Source organism: Macrobrachium rosenbergii, chromosome 20 (genome assembly GCF_040412425.1).
Source record: "Macrobrachium rosenbergii isolate ZJJX-2024 chromosome 20, ASM4041242v1, whole genome shotgun sequence".
Taxonomy (NCBI): domain Eukaryota; kingdom Metazoa; phylum Arthropoda; class Malacostraca; order Decapoda; family Palaemonidae; genus Macrobrachium; species Macrobrachium rosenbergii.
The window spans coordinates 22,516,984-22,540,487 of NC_089760.1; the positions used below are offsets into that span (position 1 = coordinate 22,516,984).

General features: G+C 32.9%; 1 long non-coding RNA gene across 1 annotated transcript in view; it reads left to right on the plus strand.

Annotated features, from left to right (window-relative positions):
• The window catches only part of LOC136848922 (uncharacterized), a 390,446-nt gene that overhangs the window by 243,953 nt on the left and 122,989 nt on the right, over positions 1-23,504 (plus strand). The window lies entirely within an intron of this gene.

Consider the following 23,504-nt stretch of genomic DNA (forward strand, 5'->3'; position numbering starts at 1 on the left):
CTCTCTCTCTCTCTCTCTCTCTCTCTCTCTCTCTCTCTCTCTCTCTCTCTCTCTCTCTCTTGTGGAAGACTAATCACAATTAACACCAGAATTCAAGAAATATAGAACTGGAAATAAGCAGTTTTCATTGATTTTACAGGCATACTTTCTTTTTAGACATGGCGACTTCAAGTTAAAGTTATCCTCACAGCATCGCTGTCGGTATAGTATACTTGTACTATGTAATTATTAAGTGCGAAAAACTAAAGAAATAAACACATACGTGAAAAATGTAGGTTCTTCCTCCTAGAAAAACTTGTGTTCTTGTTCTCGTCAGTTTTCCAAAGGGTTTTAATGATATGTTAGTAAAAAAAAATTTGAGCAGATGTTCTCACGGAGCATTGGGTTTCAGACTTCGCAGAGAGTAAAACTGCGAAAACTTCAGCGCGACCGGTAATGGATGTGTGCTTAAGATGTTTTAGTGAAGGAAGCGAGCATGTAAACGTAGATAAAAGAAAACGAAAGGAGAAAGAGAGAGAGAGAGAGAGAGAGAGAGAGAGAGAGAGAGAAAAGGCCCTATTCTATGAGCTATTAGTTCTCAGGTTTTTTTTTTTTTACTCTTCTTTTTAGTTTTTGTATTTACTGTCAGTGTGACGATAAAGCGGATTACCAGTAATATTTTACACATATTCCATCAAAGACTAGGAAAAGAGGATCGATCATTAATTTGGTTTCTAGCTTTTAACTTGACGACGTCGTGTTCACCATTTTGATCATCTTCGCCCTCAAAGAGCAATGCATCCCTATCGTTAGTAGTAATTGGTTGATTTGATCCCATAAATCTTTGGGAAACTTTTAAGAATAATTCCAATTAGATTAAGAGAGTGGTGTTTTTCTGAATAAGCTTTCTCTTGCTTACCAGTACTTTGTCAGTTGACGATACCGTTCCAGTATTGGTTAATGGGCGTTGAGCCACTTCTAGGGAATACTTCTTTTTCTGCTTGAATATGGGGCATACCAAAATAATCTCAGGTACTAGTTAGTATTTGTTTTTGTCTATCACGCGTCACTTCTTTTCTCTTCTCTGAATTTATTAGAAGAAAGTTTAGAGGGAATAGAGGAACTAGAAGTTCCTTTTGTGGACGTAATGCTAGCCAGAATTTTTTTCATATTTTTTTTATAGTTTGAAGAGCCTCTTGTATACGGAGTGGGTTGTACTTTTCATGGCTTACACACACACACACACACACGCATTTATGTATATGTATATATATATATATATATATATATATATATATATATATATATATATATATATATATATATATATATATATACTGTATATATAACAGTACTGAGAACAAATGTTTCAATAAATCATTAATGAATTAAAATAAGAAAGAAAATAAAAGTCATAATTTCTTCATACGAACCTTAGGTTTTATCAGTTTTCATCTCTTCTGCCCTATTGGAGTTTTTAGGTACGACACTATGTACATCTATTTCTGATAATCGACCAGGTGTAAGTCTTTCGTTCAGATTAATATTCTTTAAGGTGATGGGATAAGTTGAACGTTATCTTATTCTTATTCCATATTCTCTTACTCTTCTCTTATGAAGCTACATAATTCTTTTTGATAAATGAACTACTAGACCATCATTGCCTTTAAGTATTTAAAACAAGTTCTTCAAATATGGAAGGAAAGGAAGCTAAGTAATGTATGTCAGAGGATAATTTATACTTCCTCTCATAAACGCGATAAACTCTCAATAGTCACCTCTGTTTATGCATGTTAGAACCAGTTATAATGTCAAGGTACTATTTTTGAACCGTTTGTAAATGTACAATAACTTTCCAGATTTTCTTGAAAATTTGAAGCAAATGAAATGTAGATTTTAGGTATCTTGAAGGAAAAGGGTAACTCGGTTTTTTTTTTCATTTTTTAAATTTACCAACTCTGTACCTATGTATATATAAATATATGTTATTTATATATGTGTATATATATATTATAAATATATATATGTATAGTGTATGATGTTTGTGTTCTTAGACTTCGAGGAACTGGATTTCTACTTGATCCAAATCCACTTTCATCCATATTGGTATTTAATTTTGCTCTTATTTATACCCAACTATTATTTCATTGTTGTTCTTCATACCCTTCCCGGTTAATGTTTGCTTTTTTTATTCTTTCTTTTTAGCCACCTTTCTCTTCCTACTTCTCCATACTCTTTGATTTGTTCAGTCTTTTTTTATCCGTCACTATTTTATTAATCCGTTCTCCTCTTATTTATCTACATCTGATGGTCAGTCTCTTTCTACTCATGCTGTTCATTACCGTTTCCTCCTCCTTATTTTCTTCTTTCTGCGTCATTTCCCTCCTTTCTCCATTTCCTTCGTCCTATCATACTTCTATACCCGTCATCCATATGTAGGCTGTAATTTCAGGGCTAAAATGAATACATTCCTCTACGAAGCATAGGTATTGTTTCCGACATATTATAAAAGGTTATTTTAGAGCCTTACAAATCTGTTTTTCTTAGTATTAACCTTCAAACTTCTGGGTAATTATTATTATTCCATGAACATTCTTCAACTGACCTTTCAGGCTGAGGTCACTTCTTGTTTTACTCTCTTGCGAAGAATGCATCGATAAAATGAGTTTTTTTTTCCCCGAATGAAAATATCCTAAGCAGTCGTTTTTTTATCTGCTTATGATTTTTTTTGCAGAAGTTATTAAATGTAATAGTTACTATGAACTCTGGCAACAATTTTGGGAATTTTTATAAATTGGACAAAATTACAAATACTTTAGTTATCTGTAGAATAACTTCTTTGATCGTCTTCATCAAATATTGCAGAGTAAAGTTGAGTTTTAAGTTAAATCTCATCATGCCAAAGAGATACATTTAAAATAGAGATGCTTTAACGTTAGACAAAATGTGCATAAAGCTAGAAAATAAGTTTCCACGGCAAAATCATTTTTCCTCTTGATACAAATGGGCCAGTACTGTACGTTTTCAAAAGAGTATCATTTATATATTTGCATTATATATATATGTGTGTATATATATATGTGTGTGTGTGCATGTATGTGTATATATATGTGTGTGTGTGTATGTATGAGTATGCGTATGTGTTTTGTACTTGTGTATTTGTGGGCGCTTTAATATAATAGTGCTTTCATTCTACGTTATGTTAGTGACTACTTATGTATGTTGGCATTGTGTTTTGATGCTTGTTGCATTTATTGTAATCATGGTTTTATTTATTTATTTATTTTATTTTATTTACTTATTTATGTATTTATTTTGCTCTTGCTGTTTAACTATTATCACAGACTTTTCCCCGGTGGAAGAATTATTTCTGTTTTCTGTTTTGACCTTTAACCTTCGTATTTTAAAAGATACCTCGATCTTTAACTCAGAAATAACTTTTTCCGTTCTCTGCTTCTGCACATATTTATGTTCCTTATATATTTACTTGGGATTATTATTCGCGTCCAAGCAGGTTGTCTTGAGTTTTTCGTTGCCTATTGCGTAAAAGAAGTGTCCCCCAAAAGAGCTCCTTTTGGTAATCTTGCTCTCTTCTGCAAGACTTATCTTTTATTATTATTACAGCCTAAGGGACTCTTGATGTTTCGAAAATATAGCCATGCAGAAAAAGAAACAAGAAATTTTTCTTGCAAATTACGTTATTTTCTGTGCACTTCAGTCTTGTAAATTACGATCGTAAAGGCTTTAAAAGATGCAACTCTGTAAAGAAAAGCAAATATTCCTCATATGTAATGTCAATAGCATGTTTTATCAGAAAGTTGGTGCTTAAAATAAAGAAAAAGCCGCCATGTGATTATGATTATGAAATAAACGGATATACTATTTTAATCTCGATGAAGTAATTTTCCAGAAAATATCTCAAATTGCGTTTGGAACTTCTTATAATGGTCACCGTCGACAATTCTATGAATTAAGACACTTTTGAGCCGTCAAGAAGCTTGACACAAAACAGATTATTCTAGGAAAGGGTAATCAAAGTTGTGAAATATTTATGATAAATATAAAAACAACCAATAACTTCCAAGTACTGCAGATTTCGAATTCACTCTATTGATTACGTTGTTACATTGACATTTTTTATTCACTTTCTTTTATTAGTGAAGTGATAGCAAAACAACTTGATTAAAAAATTATAAATCACATTTCAAGGGAATGAAAGCAACATTTATAATTTGGAATAGTCAGTTCCAGTTACAGTTTACCATACCAGAAATTTGCTATTATTCAATTATTTTATGGACAACGATAGTTCGTGCTTGACTGGACTTTTCATTATTGGAAATTGTCATTAGAAGTATATAAAAAATAAACATGAATTTACACAAACACAAAATATGTAATAACTTACACAAATACTTATTTTCTTATGTATATTGTTACATTCTTCTGGCACTGAACTAAGAGTCTTATGAGTTAGTTTTGGTAATACATAATCCGTCTATTTCATGAAGTAATAGAAAATTTTCATCATGTCATTATTCTTTATTTTGAAGGTGATAAGATTAATGGTTCAACTCATGCGGTTGGCCTCAATTTATTGAATTCCAACTGCAAAACTCCACATGACATTATTTAGTGTTAATAATTTACCCCAAATTCAGAGAACCATTTCAATTAAAAATATATCTAGTGGTATTAGATTGTATCAGCTACTTGTATGTAATGAACAAGGGGCAATTAAATAGAAGTACAGTTTAACTTGGCCGCCCAAAAACCAACTCCTACTTCAGGGTTCATATACGACACTAAATTTGCATTAATGTTATGGCAATTAAATCATACTCAATTTTATTTTTTGTACAATAACAAAATTCTAATTAACCTTACCATAAATATAACTCATGAATGCACGTACTGTACATGCATGCAAGCACTATGCATATACCAGACTTTCGCAAATTAATAAGATCACTTAACTTCGTCCCTCGAAATAAAGAAGCAGATTTTAAGTATTAAATATGTAGGTTTGATTAAATGTTATTTTATTCTGTAATTTCATTTTTATCAGTGAATAGCTAAACTGAATAGATGCAAGCATTAAATATGTAGGTTTGATTAAATGTTATTTTTTTCTGTAATTTTATTTTTATCAGTGAATAACTAAACTGAATAGGTGCAAGCAATTTGGAATTTTTTTATTGGGACTGCATAAATAGATTTTCTCTTTAATTTTCAAAATGGCCATTACTCCCTAGCATTAGCTAGTTTGGATTTGTTTTAGAAAATACGCTTTAGGATTATCTTTATTCAAAATGTTACTTTTATTCAGAATGTTATATTGCTATATGTTAAACGTATGGCATTTCGTTGTTGTATGATAACTTTCTGAGAATGACAAGACACCCTGCTCAGAAAACCCCCACTCCCCCCAAAAAAAATGTTTATATGGAAAAATAAGTAAAAGTCAAAGAGGTTCGGGAATTGATAGTTATGGAAAGCATACAAGAATGCTCATCCATGTTAAAAAAAAACTTGTATCGTGATTGAAAGACCCACTATAATAATAATAATGATATTAATATGTATCTTAATTGAAAGACTCGTGATTGAAAGACTCACTATAATAATAATAATGATATTAATATGTATCTTAATTGAAAGACTCGTGATTGAAAGACTCACTATAATAATAATAATGATATTAATATGTATCTTAAATGAAAGACTCACTATAATAATAATGATATTAATATGAGACATTTATGAAAGTACTAAAGAGAAAAGAATACAGATACATTTGCTCATGAACAATTGCTTCCTTGGCCATTTATTGGTTTAGCAGCAATTTCATCGTATAAAATTAATTTAATGAATATTGCAGAGATAAAATGACCACTATTAATCAAGGCTGTCCGGGAAAAATGTCGAACTCCATCTCTAGGGTGTAATTACATAATTGGGGTGAACTGAGGAATTCTAACGAACAACATTTATCACTGATATTTAGACTTTTATTTCATCGAGGCCGGGTTGTGATAGGATTCAAGTGTCAGTCATTTTCTGAGGGCTTTTTTTTTTTTTCTACGGAATTTTACTGGGCATAGTTCCCATTAATGTAGAAGGGAACATTAGGGACGAGAGAATTTATGTATTCATAATGAGTTCATATTCAAGGTAAAAATCTTCGGAATATAAGACAGCGTTTTAGAAATAAAGGAATGGAGAATGTATAGTAATTTTTTGTTTATATAAAACAGGTGTAAGGAAGTTTTAAAATAGAACAAAAGATGCTTAAAGCAATGATGGGTTTAGAGGTAGTTATGATGAAAGAGATAGATATGTTATTTTAAGATTGTTAAGGACGTATGATGTAAACTATAATTCATTGAAAGCAATTAGAAGCGGTGAGTGCATCTGCAATATAAGGTGACTGCTTTGATGCAGATGAGTTAGGAAACGAAAGTGTATTATGTCTCAACGCCTATGTAACATAGTTTTGGGTGTAGGACTAAGTAGGTGCAGATGAGAAGTTGCTGGATCAGATAATATGAATCGTGAATGAAGCAGAGCTGCTGATGTTTTTTCAGTTTTGATGTTGGATTTCTCCTGATTTTCCTCCGTAATCAGGAATTTCAGCTTAAGTTATATTTCTTGCTTTTCGTTCGCTTGGTCTCCTTCCGTAATTTCATGGCATGAAGTCATTTTTAAATGAAGAGTATATCTTTATGCATTAATTTTTATATTTATATGCTTAATCACAAACTGTTGAATAACTGAATAGAAAGCATAGCAGTATTTTTTAAACTATACTAATGATTTAATGCACATAATTTCTTTTCTCAAAAAGAATCAACGTACACGTTCACGTGATGAAAATTGTCTCTCATCTCATTCAACGCAACACACATACACACACACAGAGAGAGAGAGAGAGAGAGGACTGGGAAAAGGTCGAGAACTTCGTGTGTTGGGGGTGGCAGTTACTTTTATTGATCACCCAATTTATCTCGCCTATAGCAGGTACCTAATGCTCAAATGGTCTTTTGGTGTCACCTAAATTTCTCGCACTCTGGGGATCACAACTACATCTTCATCATTTCTCATTTTTTATTTGGCTTTTTCAATAGTTATATTTATGACTCCCAGCCATATTTTGTTACGGATTTTCTCATAAATTATATGTCCTTCAATGTTGAGGTTTAGCTAATATAAAACATAGGGTTGCTGGTGTAAAAAGTAGTGTCAAAAAGCTTCAATGTTGAGGTTTAGCTAATATAAAACATAGGGTTGCTGGTGTAAAAAGTAGTGTCCAAAAGCTTCATTATCATATTATGATGTTACGAAAATGAATTAGAAAAAATCCTGGAAATTTCCTGAAAGACTTTTTTTAAAAAAATCCTGGAAATTTCCCAAAAGACTTTTAGAATCATGTTTTGTTTGCGTTTGGATCAATCCTAATATAATTCATATTTGTTGATACAAACATTTTGCTTCTCATTTATTCGTGCTCACTGAGCAAGACGTCGGCATTCCATTTGGTTTTTCTATGAGCAGTTTATTGTGAATGGGATATTAATTAATTTATTTAAAAGAATAAGGTGAATACTTTAAATTCAAACATATCATGATGGTAATATAGACCTAACTTTACTCTGGAAGTAAAAAAAAAAAGATCGGTCCAAGACCATGGTATGCTTCTGTAAGTTTGACGTCTCAGTGTGACTGTAAAACAATAAACATAATAAGTAACAGAATTACTATGTGAGTAAAAACAGACTTACTTCCATCCGATCCTACTCATACTTTATGACTAGTTGCATGTGTGTCTCTCCCTTTGGTGCTATCAATTTACAGATTTGTAGAGAAATTAACTTGAGATTGGTGTGACACCAAGAGGCTTCAGTATAACCAATTCAAAACGCCTGTTACAACCTACATTTAAGTAAAAAAGGTCTTTCGTGGAACAGTGAGAGGTAGACGCTTCAATCACTTGTGTAACATAGTTTTGATATTGACCTTCACATGAACATAGAATGTTGTCAGGACATTAAATTATTCCTGTCATGAAGTTTTGATGAGGTACATACGACTTGAAGTAAGATCATATGGCTTTATTTTAGTGTATTGTTATATACATCTGCTTCAAAAACAAGTTTTACTGTACAGTATTGTACAAAACCTTTCAAGATAACTCACATCTGATTACACCTTAAATATAGAAAGCTATTAGGACTATTAGACTAACATGCATAATTGGTAAAAATAATCAGTGAAAATAACAAAATCTTCATACCATATATTGAGAAATATGGGATATATTTATGAGGTCTACTATTATAACATAAGCTGACGTCTTATGGGTTTTTTGAGATAAGAATGAAATTAATCATACATACAGCCTGAGGAATTGTGACTGACGAACCCGAAACAGAAACACATTTCTTAAAATCGGCGTCATGACTGTTACGTTCAGTGACTGGGCTCTTTTTTCTAAAATAATAAATAAGCTGATCTTGTGGAATTCAGATCATGATTATAGGTTTTCATCTTCCTAAACGCAAAAAAACTCCCTTGGTGACTTCAGAGCTTACAGTGATCTTGGCCCTCACTCTCCAACTATCACTGGATGCCAGAGAATGATTAAAAACCATGCTTCTTCCTAAACGAGGGATAATAATGGTGCAGATTACAAAGAACAGAATTGCACATCAAAGGAAACGAAATGAAAGGGAGGAAACAAAAGAACATCTGTTCTTGGAATTTAGCGTCATCCCTTAACTGGAAATTAAGTTGAAAGAGGAACTTAATTAACAGCATCTTTCTCCTGGAATTCCTTGGAAGATTTTATGTCACTTAGAGGTAATTGTCTCTGATGAGCATTTTTATATAAGTTCAGTGAATTTGCGTTCCTTTGAGAATTCGAGGTTTTCTTTATTCTATTGACTGAGCTTAATCATTTGATGAAGTGTAACTGATGAACATTAAAGCCACTTTTGTTGGTTGAATTAAGTAATGTGTAATAAATTTCTCTCTGATTTGGTCGTTTTTGATGTTGTACTTCTGTGCGTTTTTAATCATCTGAAAAATGCGGTATTTTCCTAATTAATAGCTGACTTTAATAAGTGATAAAAATAATAAATAGATAAACTCAGTGCACTACTACACCATCTTTATTAACAAAATTACTAGATGTATATACCCCCTGCCTTTTGTAAAGTCAGGTTGCTTATTTGTAAGGATTTTATCAATTTCATTCTCCATCATAATGAGAACGAGTGTAATGAATATTTTCATCACTGATGTGAGTGCATTGGATTTCTATAGTTACCACATTCAGTCAGGTCACCTTTTATTGTTACCCTTGCTGTGACTTCCAATCCATCCATCAGACTTCCGTTTCCTCATACATTAATCTCTCTCTCTCTCTCTCTCTCTCTCTCTCTCTCTCTCTCTCTCTCTCTCTCTCTCTCTCTCTCTCTCTCTGTAAGGCTACGGACAATATCATTTTAGTTGTCATATTTGCGAAACTAGGTAAGTTCGGTTTTGGCTCTATAAGTATTTGTGTCGTTTGCCTCTATCCATTCTGTTATGTTATTAAATTAATTATCTACAATTTTTATTCCTTCATTTTTCGTTATTCCCTCTCTGTCAGTCACTCCTGCATCTCTCTTCAGCCTCTTTTCTCATACAAGGCGCTAATACATTCTTTTTTTGAGCATATAAACGCACTAAAATATTTTATCCACAGCGAAGATTAAACGGGTCTCAACTTTTCTTCATTATTTTCTTTGAAAGGATGAAACAACAGACTATTTTTTCTCTCATAATAACATTCAACGTTTCCTCCGGAACGTTAAGAGAGAGAGAGAGAGAGAGAGAGAGAGAGAGAGAGAGAGAGAGAGAGAGAGAGAGAGAGAGAGAGAGAGAGAGAAATGCCTGTCTTGCTTTTGTATCCCTTGGCAATTGAATTTCTAAGTTATTTCAAAAGCCTAAGTAATAGTATGAGCCGCAGCCCATGAAACTTTAACAACTGCCCGGTGGTGGCCTGTCCTATATCGTCGCCAGAAGCGCGATTATGGCTAACTTTAACCTTAAATGAAATAAGAACTACTGAGGCTAGAGAAGTCATCAAGAACATTTAAGGTAATATCTTGTGTGTATGCAATTGAGAGAGAGAGAGAGAGAGAGAGAGAGAGAGAGAGAGAGAGAGAGAGAGAGAGAGAGAGAGAGAGAGAGAGAGAGAGAGAACTTTGAATAAAAAATTATGTAAGTTTGAAGGTAAATGGTTTAATGTTTGGCCGACCATTTACGGGCAGCATTTATGTGCAAGCAACATTATATTTCATTTTTGGTTTGTGTTGTTTCATTAGCATTCATATCATCTTAGTATGACTGGTTCCTAAGCAATGCGTACATTATGATCATTTATAATTTTTCAGTTTACTTTTATTAGAGTGATATTGATCGGAAATGGCTATCAGTTACTAAATTCAGTGTGAGAATGAATTATTGTAATGTCTTGAGTAGTTCTGTGTTTTATCGAGGTTTAGCCCCTTAGGGGGTAATCCTGTCAATATACCTCACGTGGTGCAATGTAGGCATTACTTAAGGGTCTTGCAGCGTCCCTTAGGCCTCTAACTGCAACCTCTTTCATTCTTATTGCTGTACCTTCTTTCATATTCTCTTTCTTCCATCTGACTTTCCACCCTCTCTGACATTTGTTTCATAGTGCAACTACGAGGTTTTCTTCCTGTTACACCTTTCAGACCTTCCTACTCTCAATTTCCGTTTCAGTGCTGAATGACTTCATAGGTCCCAGCGCTGGGCCTTTGGTCTAAATTCTGTATTCTTTTCTGTTCTATCCATCGAGGTATAGGAATTCCCATGCTGATATCTATTAAGTATCATATCCCAGTTCCTCCAAACCAGCCCACTTTCTGTGTCTGTTCCTCTGTGTATATATCTATCCTTGGTCTTGCCTTTTTGCAATCTTCTCTTGTTTATGCATAATGTATATGCATAGCCACCGAAGCTGAGGAAAACATGTTGCATACATGTAACAATATTAGTGCAATATTTCATATAGCGTCTCGTTATGGTAAGAATTGATATTGGCGCTGTGATATTGATTAGATGCAACACAAAATAAGAGGTTTGACAAATAGGTTGTCTCTTGAACAGTAAGAATAATGATTTTATTCTGGAATAAGGGTACCTGAGACTGCATCCATGAAAGACATTGTTATTGGATGAAAGAGAATTAAAGTCTTGAATGTTTAATGTAGGAGAGGAGATGAATAGAATCCATGCATGATATAATAGACTGACTAAACCTTACTCTGACAAGATAATTAATTAAAAGATTACTGAGGGTATTTAAATGAAAGTGATGCATTTGAAGAATGTTTCTGCGTGGGCAAAAGAGTATTGATGAAGTCAAATTACTCAAGAAGTGGGAAGTTCCACTGATCAATTACCTGGAAATGTAGTGTATTAATATACATGCGTGTGCTGGTTTAGGGCGATTGAACAAGCTAGAATGATTGGATCAGTGTTTTAAGTTGTTGCAATATAAGGCCCGTGACCACTGGAAAGAAGGCAGAAGTAAATACTAGGTATGTTTGAGTCTAGCCACCTTGGCCTGAGCAACAGTACAAAACATTCTCTGCGTGTTTTGATAATATATAAAAAGTAATAAGGTAGTTTGCTTTGAGGATTCACCCAAGGCATTTTTATGACCCGTACGCTACGGCGCTTAGTGTACGTCATATATGTTCCTCATCGTAGATGTTAAGGAAAATTAAGAGATAATATCATAGATTAGAACAGAAATTACCGAGTGGTGCTGCATTTAATTATGTCTGTAAATCGTTCTTTTAAAGAGAATGAAGCGTCTGGTGTGATGTAAAGTCCTCTGCATATCATGTGTGTATATATATATATACAGTATATATATATATATATATATATATATATATATATATATATATATATATATATATATATATATATATACTGTATATACACACACATCATATATATATATATATATATATATATTATATTATATATATATATATATATATATATATATATATATACACATCATATATATATATATATATATATATATATATATATATATATATATATATATAAATATTAAAATTATTAGATAGGAAACCTAACTTGAAAACTAAAACACGATCCAGTTAAGATTTTGAAATAAACTAATCACCTCGTGAGTTATATCGTGAAAAGCAGACAGACAAATAGGCTTTGATATATAAATTCCTGCTAACTTCGCTGGTACACGAACAACCTCAATTCCAATGGCCTGAAATATGTTAGAAATTATGTGAATAGGATTCTTTGCGTTGATGATTACGAAGGGCATATGACATATTCCAAGATAGGTTGACTTTGAAGTCTGATAGTAATGAGAAAAAGAAAATGAAGTAATTATCATGGTAGCATGAGAAACAGTAAGAAACATTCAACGACAAGATAAAATATCAGAATGATTTCAAATGACGAGACCGAAGAAATAGAATATTAAAATCCACAAACAAAAACGGGGAAAAAGAAGCTTAAGTAAGTTAAAACAAAAGGATAATCGTAGATTTTCACTGCCAAAAAAAGATGGAAAAAATTAATGTGTTGAGGATCAATTCGCTTGTTAGAGAAAAGACAAAACCAAGTCATATCCCTCATCAACTAATTAGCTAATGAGAATCAGAAAAGGAGTGTCATGACTTCGAGAACTTAATGTCTAAGGAAAGAATGTAACGAACCCTTGATTTTGTATCTCCACACTGTAAAATTTGTCGCTCTCGCTGATTTGCCTAAACCCAATTCTAAAAGTTTAGAAGATATACTGTGTACGCTGGTGTCACATGCGAAATTATCAATCAGAGGGATTTATTTTCTTCATTTTTCGAAGATAATATTTTTGCAAGGGAAATGAATGGCTACGGATCTAGGTGTCTAATCCCCGTTGGGGGTTAGTGCCATCAGTGCATCTCATGCGGTGCACTGTAGCCATTACTTAAGGTCTTTGCAGCGTGCAATCGGCCCGTGGCTGCAACCCCTTTCGTTCCTTTCATATTCTCTTTCTTCCATCTTACTTTCCACCCTCTCCTAACAACTGATTTATAGTGCAACTGCGAGGTTTTCCTCCTGTTGCACCTTTCTGACCTTTTATCGTCAATTTCCATTCAGCGCTGAATGACCTCATAGGTCCCAGTGCTTGGCCTTTGGCCTAAATTCTAAATTCAGTTCAATTTAATTCTAGGTGTCTAAACACAGAAAGAAACAAAAAGAAGTAAAGAAGAAAAATATGGTTAATATGTGCACTTCATCAAATCTGATACTTAGATTGTGATGAAAGCCCTATTATGAGTGGCTTTCTGATAACCACTGGCGCAAAAGGGGTAAATGCATGGTCTGATATGATGAAGCAGCATAAACAGAAAGATTTTAACCTCAAATATTTGTTCCAGACATACGGAAAAGCAGTCATATACAAGTCCGTCAGTAACCCAGGAAAGATACGACAAAATGTTGACAGTTTCTCGACTGGAACACGAAGTCTTTTCCGCAATATTTCAAATTTTGACAGAGGAAGGATACTGCTGAACCAAAATAGCAATATCTCAGTAATTTTGGTTTCGTCCCTTCAGTATGTATGATTTCAATGGAGTTCTTCGTTTTAAAGGATGAGATATTTTTTTCATTCACTTATTGATACATTTATACTAAAAATTGTTTTGAACAACTTCCATTTTGATTTCCCAGCGTATTTTATGCATATATACTAATACTAGTACATACTTCTTTAATAATAGTTCAAAATATGTTTTTCTTTGATTTCGTAAAGTAAATTTTGGTATGGTTAGTGATTCATTGTCTAGAATACAAAATAAATAAGAAACTCTGAATATATATTCACGTTCAACATAAAGATCTCAGATATTTAAATACATCTTGTGAGATAAAATTACCCAACAGTTAGAATTGTCAATAAAAGATGTGCTACAAGATAACGGTCGATGTGAAAACCAAAAAACACTGTAACTAAATTGAAATAGGATTAGATCTACAACCAATACCTATAAGCAGTGTTTAAAAAAAATAGCTAGAAAATAAAACTCTAGAAATCCAAGTTCTAAAGGAAACTAGTAACTCTCATCCAGAGGTATTATACAAGGCTTATTCATTGAAGGAGACAAAGCTGCATTCTTGCCTTCAGACAAGGTTAGAAGCTATAAGCCAATACTAAGGGATTCAGAGCCGACGACACGGTTTTTCGCCAATACCTTTTTATCAAAGCATCGGATAAAGGTGAAAGTTGGCAAGTGTATATTTTATAACCCCACCTAATTTTTGCAAGTATTATTTAATAACTAAGTTCGATAGTTTTGATACTTATAAAGTAAAATGAAGTCGTCGATGCTGGAACCGAGAAAATCACAGACAAGAATCCTAAAACCAATCGTGACGTAAACATTATATGACGTCATGACGCTCCGCCCATCCACCAGGTAGGCAGGCAGTAAGAACGGATATGCTTATACAGTCTAGGCTTCAACAATTCGGTAAGGCCAGCAAGATATGGAATTGTGCCCGTGGACGCAAGACTGCATTTGTGCCATGGCTTGCCGCTTGTATACAAGCAAGAAGACCCGTGGCAAGATTTACTATAATGTATATAGGCAATTATTTCTATAGTGGGTAATAGTTACTTGGCGATGCTCATCTCTTGCTGCAGCAAACAGAAGGCTGTAGTGTCGAAACTTAGGTAAAACAAAGCAGATTGTCTTTTTGTATTCTCGCCCTGAACAGATGTAGATCTAACAAATGAGCTATTAGACTGGTTCATCGTATGGATGAGTTACATACATTGAATTATTTGTAAAGTAGAAAGAATACGAATATCAAGAAAATGGAAGAATTCCAAGCTAACAACTTAGTCTCGACAACTGCTTGCGTAAGTTGCAATGAAACCTCCACAAAATAATAATAATAATAATAATAATAATAATAATAATAATAATAATAATAATAATAATAAAATAAAATAACAGAGAATGATAATGCAATTAAGGGAACGCTGACAAATCCTGCTCGCCATCATTTATATCGCTGAAGCCTAGGATGGGTTTGCAATATCAATTAGTGAATGTCATCGGCAAGTGGTCAGAGCCACAGTAAAGAGGCGTTTTCCCCATATGTAAACTCTCTTCACTGTGGGTAGAGCCTCATGACGTCATAGATAACGTCACTGTTGTGTTCAAAACCCTTACCTGCTATTTTGATGGCTCTGGCATAGGAAACACACTTTTACTCTGATAAGTACCAGAGTTATTGAACTTAGATACTAAATGATACTTGCAAAAATTAGTTAGGGTTATAAAATATACACTTGCCAACTTTCACCTTTATCCGATGTTTTGATAAAAAGGTGTTGCCGAAAAACCGTGTTTCATCGGTTCTGAATCCCGTGGTAGAGTAAGGCCCTTGATCATTAGCAGCGTATTGAAACCTTTTGTGATACTATGGTTAATGAGTAGAGCCCAATAAATGGTTTGTGCTGTTGTTATACTGACAGAGAACTAGCAGATGAATGACTGAAAATATAAAAACAAAAGGTATCTACGTATAGGTATAAAGCATCAATGTAATCTCTACTAAATACTGAAAATTCTTGCTTGGAAAGGAGTAACAAGAGTTAGAGAGACACCATCAACGAATTAGAGGGAGAATATGTTTTGGGGAGAGAGAGAGAGAGAGAGAGAGAGAGAGAGAGAGAGAGAGAGAGAGAGAGAGAGAGAGAGAATAATTATGGAAATTCACTTACAGGGAAGAGAAACAAGATTTAGGGAGACATCGTCAAAGAATTAGAGAACGCACATAAAAGAGAAGGGGGGGGGAGTATTTATTGGATATAATAATAAAGGGAATGTCACCAGAGGAATGTCTACAAAACAGTAACCATAGACTTTTGTTTTTTATTCAGGTTCCAGAATCAGGAGGGCTTGCCCCTGACTAAATCAAGTCTCTAACTAAACTGTATCCTGTAAACTGCATTGCGTTAAAGACCAATGCGTAAAGATCTTTTGAACTTATATGCGAATAGGCTTCCCACCCACCCCACCTCTCTCTCTCTCTCTCTCTCTCTCTCTCTCTCTCTCTCTCTCTCTCTCTCTCTCTCTCTCTTCTCAAGTGCAAGCTGCCCTTGGAAAACAAAATTTATACTCAAATAAGACTCGTGTAATCTCATACTCTCGATTTCTCTCTCATAATTAAAGTTTTTTCGTTCCCTTCCAAATCTATGTAGAAATTCTACTGGCATCTACTCAATTTTTATTTCCACGGAATTATATAAAGGCTTTTTTTACTTGCCAAACAACAGAAACACCATACGCACACTCGTGCCAGTAGAATTTCTACATAGATTTGGAAGGGAACGAGAAAACTTTAATTATGAGAGAGAAATCGAGAGTATAAGATTACACGAGTCTTATTTGAGTACAAATTTTGTTTTCCATGGGCAGCTTGCATTGAAGAGAGAGACATGGACATATACAGACACACACAATATTATATATATATATATATATATATATATATATATATATATATATATATATATATATATATATATATATATATATATATATATATATATATATATGTATGTGTATGTATGTATGTATATAGATATATGTATATTAATTCTTCTTAAATGACCGATTTTATAATACTTTTTGAGATAATGTCACAGTTGTAAAACGGGATCGCAACTAAGATACCTGTAGTTGGTTTTGGCATACGGCAAAGTTTTAGTTTTTCACACTAAAAATGCTTAATGAAATTAAGTAGTGTTATAACTTCCATTATATATCAAGTGGAGTTTAATTTTTACTTTTTAAGAAATTCATCTCCCCGATACTTCATAACACCAGATTGGCTCAAGAGAAATTACTAAATGATCTCCCCTTTACATTGTATATCGTATACCAAATGCTTGAGAGATTCATGAAATTAGACCTAGTCTTGTGCTGCAGGCGAATCTAAATGAGCTTACGAGACTATAAATATATGATGCGTCAGTTTCTTGAGAAATATGATGTATACTTACAGCTTATGCCAGTATTTTTCCCTTCGAGGTTATGAAATGATTGGGAAATTGCAAACAATTATTTCATACCCATACATTTTATGATGCAATTTTTACCATAACGATGAAGCGCAAGCGAACTCAAACCAGATGAAATTACACCATGTACAGAAACGGTGTAGGGGAAGAGAATAATAGAAAACAACCAATACAGGGTCTCCTATTGTTTTACCACAAAAGCCCCCATTATTACGTTAGGCAATTACGAGGAAATTACACTGAGATACAATTACACAGAGCAAACATTGTTCCGCTAATACTGGAATTTTCCTAAATGTGCCATTGTATGTTTTTGTATATTTGTCCAGTGTTCGGTAACATTCACTCCTAAAAAATAAAAGAGAAAATAGTGGTGATGGTGCTTGCGTGCGTTGACAAACACGTTCGTGTAGTTAGTAAAAGACAAGAGTAGCATATTGCCTATGATTAGTGCTGGACTGAATGCTTAACCAAAATGGCACTGCTTCAGGATGTTTTAAATATGTTTATTATTATTATTATTATTATTATTATTATTATTATTATTATTATTATTATTATTCACTAACCTCGATATTTAGTTCAAGATGTAAATTTCTCGATACTACAACAGATTCAAATTTATTGACTGTCAAAGTTTTAGACCGGATTGCTTGAGAAAATGGCTGATTACTAATTAGATTTGGAGAATCTTTTATAACATATACTTTCAATTTCATGGATTGTTTTTAATTATGATTTAATAATGCTAATTTCATTGTGTACCTTCCATAGTACATCAACAGTTTTATTATTACTTCATGGGAAACCTTTCGAACATGAATTACCCATGAAATAAATTACTCAGGCAATGGTCTGATGTAATATATATATATTATATATATATATATATATATATATATATATATATATATATATATATATATATATATATATATATATATATATATATATATATATATATATTGATGAAATGATTAAGAACCAGAAAACCAGCAAAACAATTAAACACGCAACAAGTAAACAAGAACAACAATAACATTTCCACATGAATTAAGGTCATTGACCAACAACAGGCATTGTCTCAGTCTGGGAATTACCAGTAACTTTAACAGAATAACGTTTGGGTTAAGCAATTTCATCTCCAAGTACTATTTCCTTGTATTTGCTTTGCATAAGAAAGGGAAATTTTGTGGTTGGAAAGCTAGGCGTTGGATAATGTAGATTCAACCCATAACACTTCCCCTACGCTTCCCCTTTAACGTTTTGAATTCTTCTGTACTTTGCACTGCATCTCATATTTGTAAGTATTAACGGGAAAATGTTCGTGCAACGTACTTTATCCCCTCTCTCTGCGTAAACACCTCCTCGTAATTTTCAAGAATAAGAATTAGTTTATACAGTATTTAAAAATTTTCAATTGGACTTGCACTTACCCTTCCGGCTTTGTTTTATAACTAGAAGTAGATATTTCCCAAAACAAATGAATTGTCTCGGGTGACAGTTTTATTTTTGGTTACTTAATGTTTGAAAGACAAAATGAAAAAAAAAAAAAAATAAAAAACAGGCGTGAATTATCACTCGCACATTTTTCTAGGCAAATTGATTTCTCTCTGACGACAGACTTAACGAAACACACGGGACTATGAAATATTTTGCACTCTGCAGGAATGATATATTATGGTGTAAAAAGGAATCCCTTCAAACATTATATATATATTTATATATATATATACATGTATGTGTATGCGTGTATTTTATGTATATATATAGTATATGTATATATCTATATATATACATATATATGTATGTATGTATGTATGAAACGTACAATTATAAATTAATTAAGGACGAATAACTTGCCGAGTGGTTATGATTTATAGCTATGTTAATAAAGCTTATGGTTTTAGGGCCTAATGTAGCATGCTAATATTTCCAAGCACGTGGGTCCAATAGAATATTGCAGTGGCAGCAAAGAAATAAATAACTGAATAACAGATAAACAGAGAGACAGAATCTAATTACACATCTCTGTTCTACATTGAAAGTTACCACCTCGACTGGCAGAAAAACTGAATGAGCGGAACACCTTTAACAGGACATGTTACAGAATTTGATAGACGTCAGATGCAAACTCGTTTACGTCTCAGGTATTTTGAACAAGTAACTGAGTTTAATTTTTAAGAGAAATTTCTTCCAATAAAGTATAATTGTACTATCAGCGTATCATAAAAATCTGAATGCGATCTTACAACAGACATGTAACTATATCTTTCGACAAAAAGCATGCATCACAACAACCGATGCATATATATATATATATATATATATATATATATATATATATATATATATATATATATATACATATATATAATAATGCTTAAGTTCCAACTCCTTTCACGACTTTTGCGCTGAATTGCTAATGCCTTGGACTCTCACTCGAAGGACATGAGTTCGGTCCCGTGTGAGTCAGAAATTTATATATATATATATATATATATATATATATATATATATATATATATATATATATATATATATATATATAATATATATATATATATATATATATATATTATATATATATATATATATATATATATATTATATGTGTTCGTGTGTGTGTGTGTAGATAGAGAGAGAAAGACAGAGATAGAATGTATGTTATTCCTGAGGTTTGGACAATTCAGTATTAAACAATATTTGTGGTCTAATGTTTGTGAATATAAAATATTCATCCGTGTAAAGTAACAAAAATATATGTATGTGCGTACAAGGGCGAACGGAATGCTCGTTTGATATGAAGCGTTTTACATATGCAACTACGTAATTTATTAAAATAAATAGATTCTTGAGGATAAATTATTAACATAATAGCAAAAAGATAATTAGAACTAATATTAGTAAATATAGAAAAACGCAATTTAGAAAGGTCAACGAATACAAATCAATACAGTAATGAGTTACCTGGATGATACACATACGCTGATGGGTACAATAAAAGAATTAGCGAATCAAACTACAAACTGGAGACAAGGAATAAGAAGAGAGGGAAATACTGAAGTGACACTTTTAAAGGAAGGTTTGAACAATAATGGACATGCTTAGCAAAAGTTTTGCTCATTTTCAAGAACTTTTATATCATAACCTAGAAGGCTGCTAAGTTTCCTTTTTCATTTGCATTAAATTCTAAATATTCTCGTCTGCTTATTAGTAAAACTTCAGTTATGGGCATATATATGTTTACTTCTAATAAAGAAAAGGCTCAGTGCCAGTGATGAATTCTTCAGTTTCAATTTATTTCGTAAGACCAAAATTAAGCCAGGAATTTTGTTTTGTTCTCTTTTAGAGATAATGAAACATCAGTAAGTGAAGACCACAGCCAGACAATAAAAAAAGCCTTCGCTGTATAATTCTCATTTAAGAACTCATATGCTAGGATATATTAATGCAATTTTGAATTAATTGTAAATCCTATTAATGAGATTAAATCACTTCGCAAAATTAAATATGCTCACGTTGTCTCTCTTTCCTTAGGCAATGTCGCATGCACCAAATCCCTTATAATATGTTTAGACCTTTAATTTCCATTTCCATTCAGTTCACACAAATGCACATCCACATTCGGGCCCTAATAACAGGAGTGTTACTGGCACCCCGGGAGACCTGCTCCCATTATGTTTGTATTTTGCATAATTTTGCTCATTAGGAAAAATTACGTTAGAGACAATTTGCGGCTGAATGTTTTCTGGTACTGAGATTATTTCTTTTATACTTTTTTATTTTATACTTTTATTATCTTATAGTTACAATTTTTATTTCATTTTAAACTTTTTCACTCCTATTAGTTTGTTGGATACAATGATAATATTCAGTTGGCTCGCACATTTACATAACTAATGTTAAAATTTCGTCTTCTGCTTTTTATTAAGTAAAATATGCCTTCCTGATCCAATCCAGCTCACGTTTTACGTTTCTGTAGATAATATAAATTACTTGTTTATCAACAAGAATGTGTGATCCCCTTCGCTTTTGTGTCCTCTTTCTTTTTATTTTAACAATTTCCCAAACCATACCTACTCTTTGCATCCTTCAGTCAACCAACTAGTTGCACGGTGCGTAAAGAAGTAAGGTTTTTGTTTTTGTTTTTAAACTTTAGAATCCTTTCTTCCATGATAAGGGAAGAAGTTTCCTTTCCATTAAACTGAATTTCAGAGGAATATTTCAGTGCTCTTATGATCAATGAATCCGAACATTATCATCATCATACATGAATTCTTTATAGTGACCACGGTAGAAAGCTTCGGTATCCTCTAGTAACACATAAAGACACGTTATTGACCTTCACTTCATGAATTAAAGATACCTTTCAAAGAAAAAAAAAAAAGATAAGTACTTACATGCAAATTTGTCTTATAATTTTAGTATCCTATCTAAAATGTCAAAACTGAAATTTGAGAAGCAAAAAAAAAAAAAAAAAAAATACAGTATGCGTAATTCTTAGGGTTATTTCATGCATAAATATTCAGTTATTTGTGTCGACGTTTACTGCAAAAATCTATCAGTACATTAAGCAATATGAATTTTTTTTTTTGCTTTATCGATTTCTCTCTCTCTCTCTCTCTCTCTCTCTCTCTCTCTCTCTCTCTCTCTCTCTCTCTCTCTCTTTGTGTGTGTGTGTGTGACCAGCTCGCGCGCTCACATATATACTTACACAGACAGACCTTGTATGCAGACGATCTTTACATTGATCAGACCTGTTTCGCTTCATCATATTGGTATTACACATTTAACCTTGTTTTGTTATTTACTGAAAAGCATGACTCAAAAATACATCCTTATTTCTAGAACTGAAAATGATGCGTAGAATAGAAATGCCACGCTTCGCTTTTATGGTCAGTCTGTCTCATGCTTCCGTCCTTGGAAGTTTTTTTTTTTTTTTTTTTTTGTGGTCTACCCACGAGGCAAAGATCCATAACCATTCTTACAGTAATCATGAGGATATCAAGCAAATGCAGTGTAATTTTACCTCAAAATGTAATGCCCATATTCTTGCTGTATGAAATACTAAGTCTTGTGTGCATTTATGTGTGTGTGCGTGTGTGTGTATGTGTGTGCGTTTGTGTGTGCCGATAATGGAGATCAAAATGTTCTGTTGTTGCTTTTAAGACTCGGCTGCCAGGTAATATGATCGAAGTTTTATCCTGGATGTACTCACACTTCTGTAGGTAACAACAAAGGTTGTTCTTTTGACATTGCGTACTTTTAGTGTAAGTATTTGTAGTTTTTGAACAACAGATGTTTGCCAAAGTAATTTCTTACTCTCAGTGAGGAAATAAATAACCTTATGAATCGCATATACACTCATGTAAAGCTAGAAATCTACGTGATTTATATTGCCGTTTTGTACACCGATCGCGTTTTCCCTTGGTAATACTGAAAAAAAGTTTCGGGGTATCAGTAAACGTTCAACGCTAAGCATTAGAGTAGAGTTTTGATATCAAATATACCGTCGGCACTTGTTTATATGTCTGAGATATTCAGTGGCAGTTTTAGATAACTTTTGCAATCACTGAATGTCTTTCTTAGCAGACTATTTCTCTCATATTATACGTTTATCACAAGGAAAAATTTCTTCAATTGGTCCGCTGGTATAGTGGTTAGTATCGCGGATGCCACTCAGATGTCGCGGGTTCGCGTCTCCCCCAGTGCAGTGAAAAATCACTGGTTATGTGTCATGATCAGTTACTGCTGCAATGTGGATTCTGCGTGGAAGGTTGAAACCAGCATTCTGTGGAAGCTTGAATTTCATACTAATGGCCCCTCTATGCTTGTTCCATGTGAATAGGTTTCATCTACTGAAATAAGAGTAATAAAATAATTTTCTATTTATGCTACTTTGCCCTAGACCACTCCATTCGAAAGGAAACAAATCACAGTAATCTCCCGAAGTGCTCTTTACACTGAATTACATTTTAATTCAGAATATATGGGAATGTAATCTACAGGAATTGTATTAATTCAGTTCAAAAAAGAATATTTATGTCTTGGGTAGATTATTGCAAGCAGGATGGTAATTGGTGCGATACTGGAATTTAAAAGGTATATGGTACATGACATACATTGCATTTAACTCAGTGTTCTTACTGAATGAGAGAGTTCTAATTTTTCAAGCTAGTTAATAAGTAAAAATAATCACAGCGAAATTCAGTAGAACAAACAAGAATGTACATCGTACCTAAGGAAGTATTACAAAACGTTCTTGGATAATAAAGAGGAGAAAAGGGTAGAAAAAGCAAAGGTATAAAAAATCAATAGAAAAAAATTATTTTACTTCCAATATTGGAAATCATTTGATTTT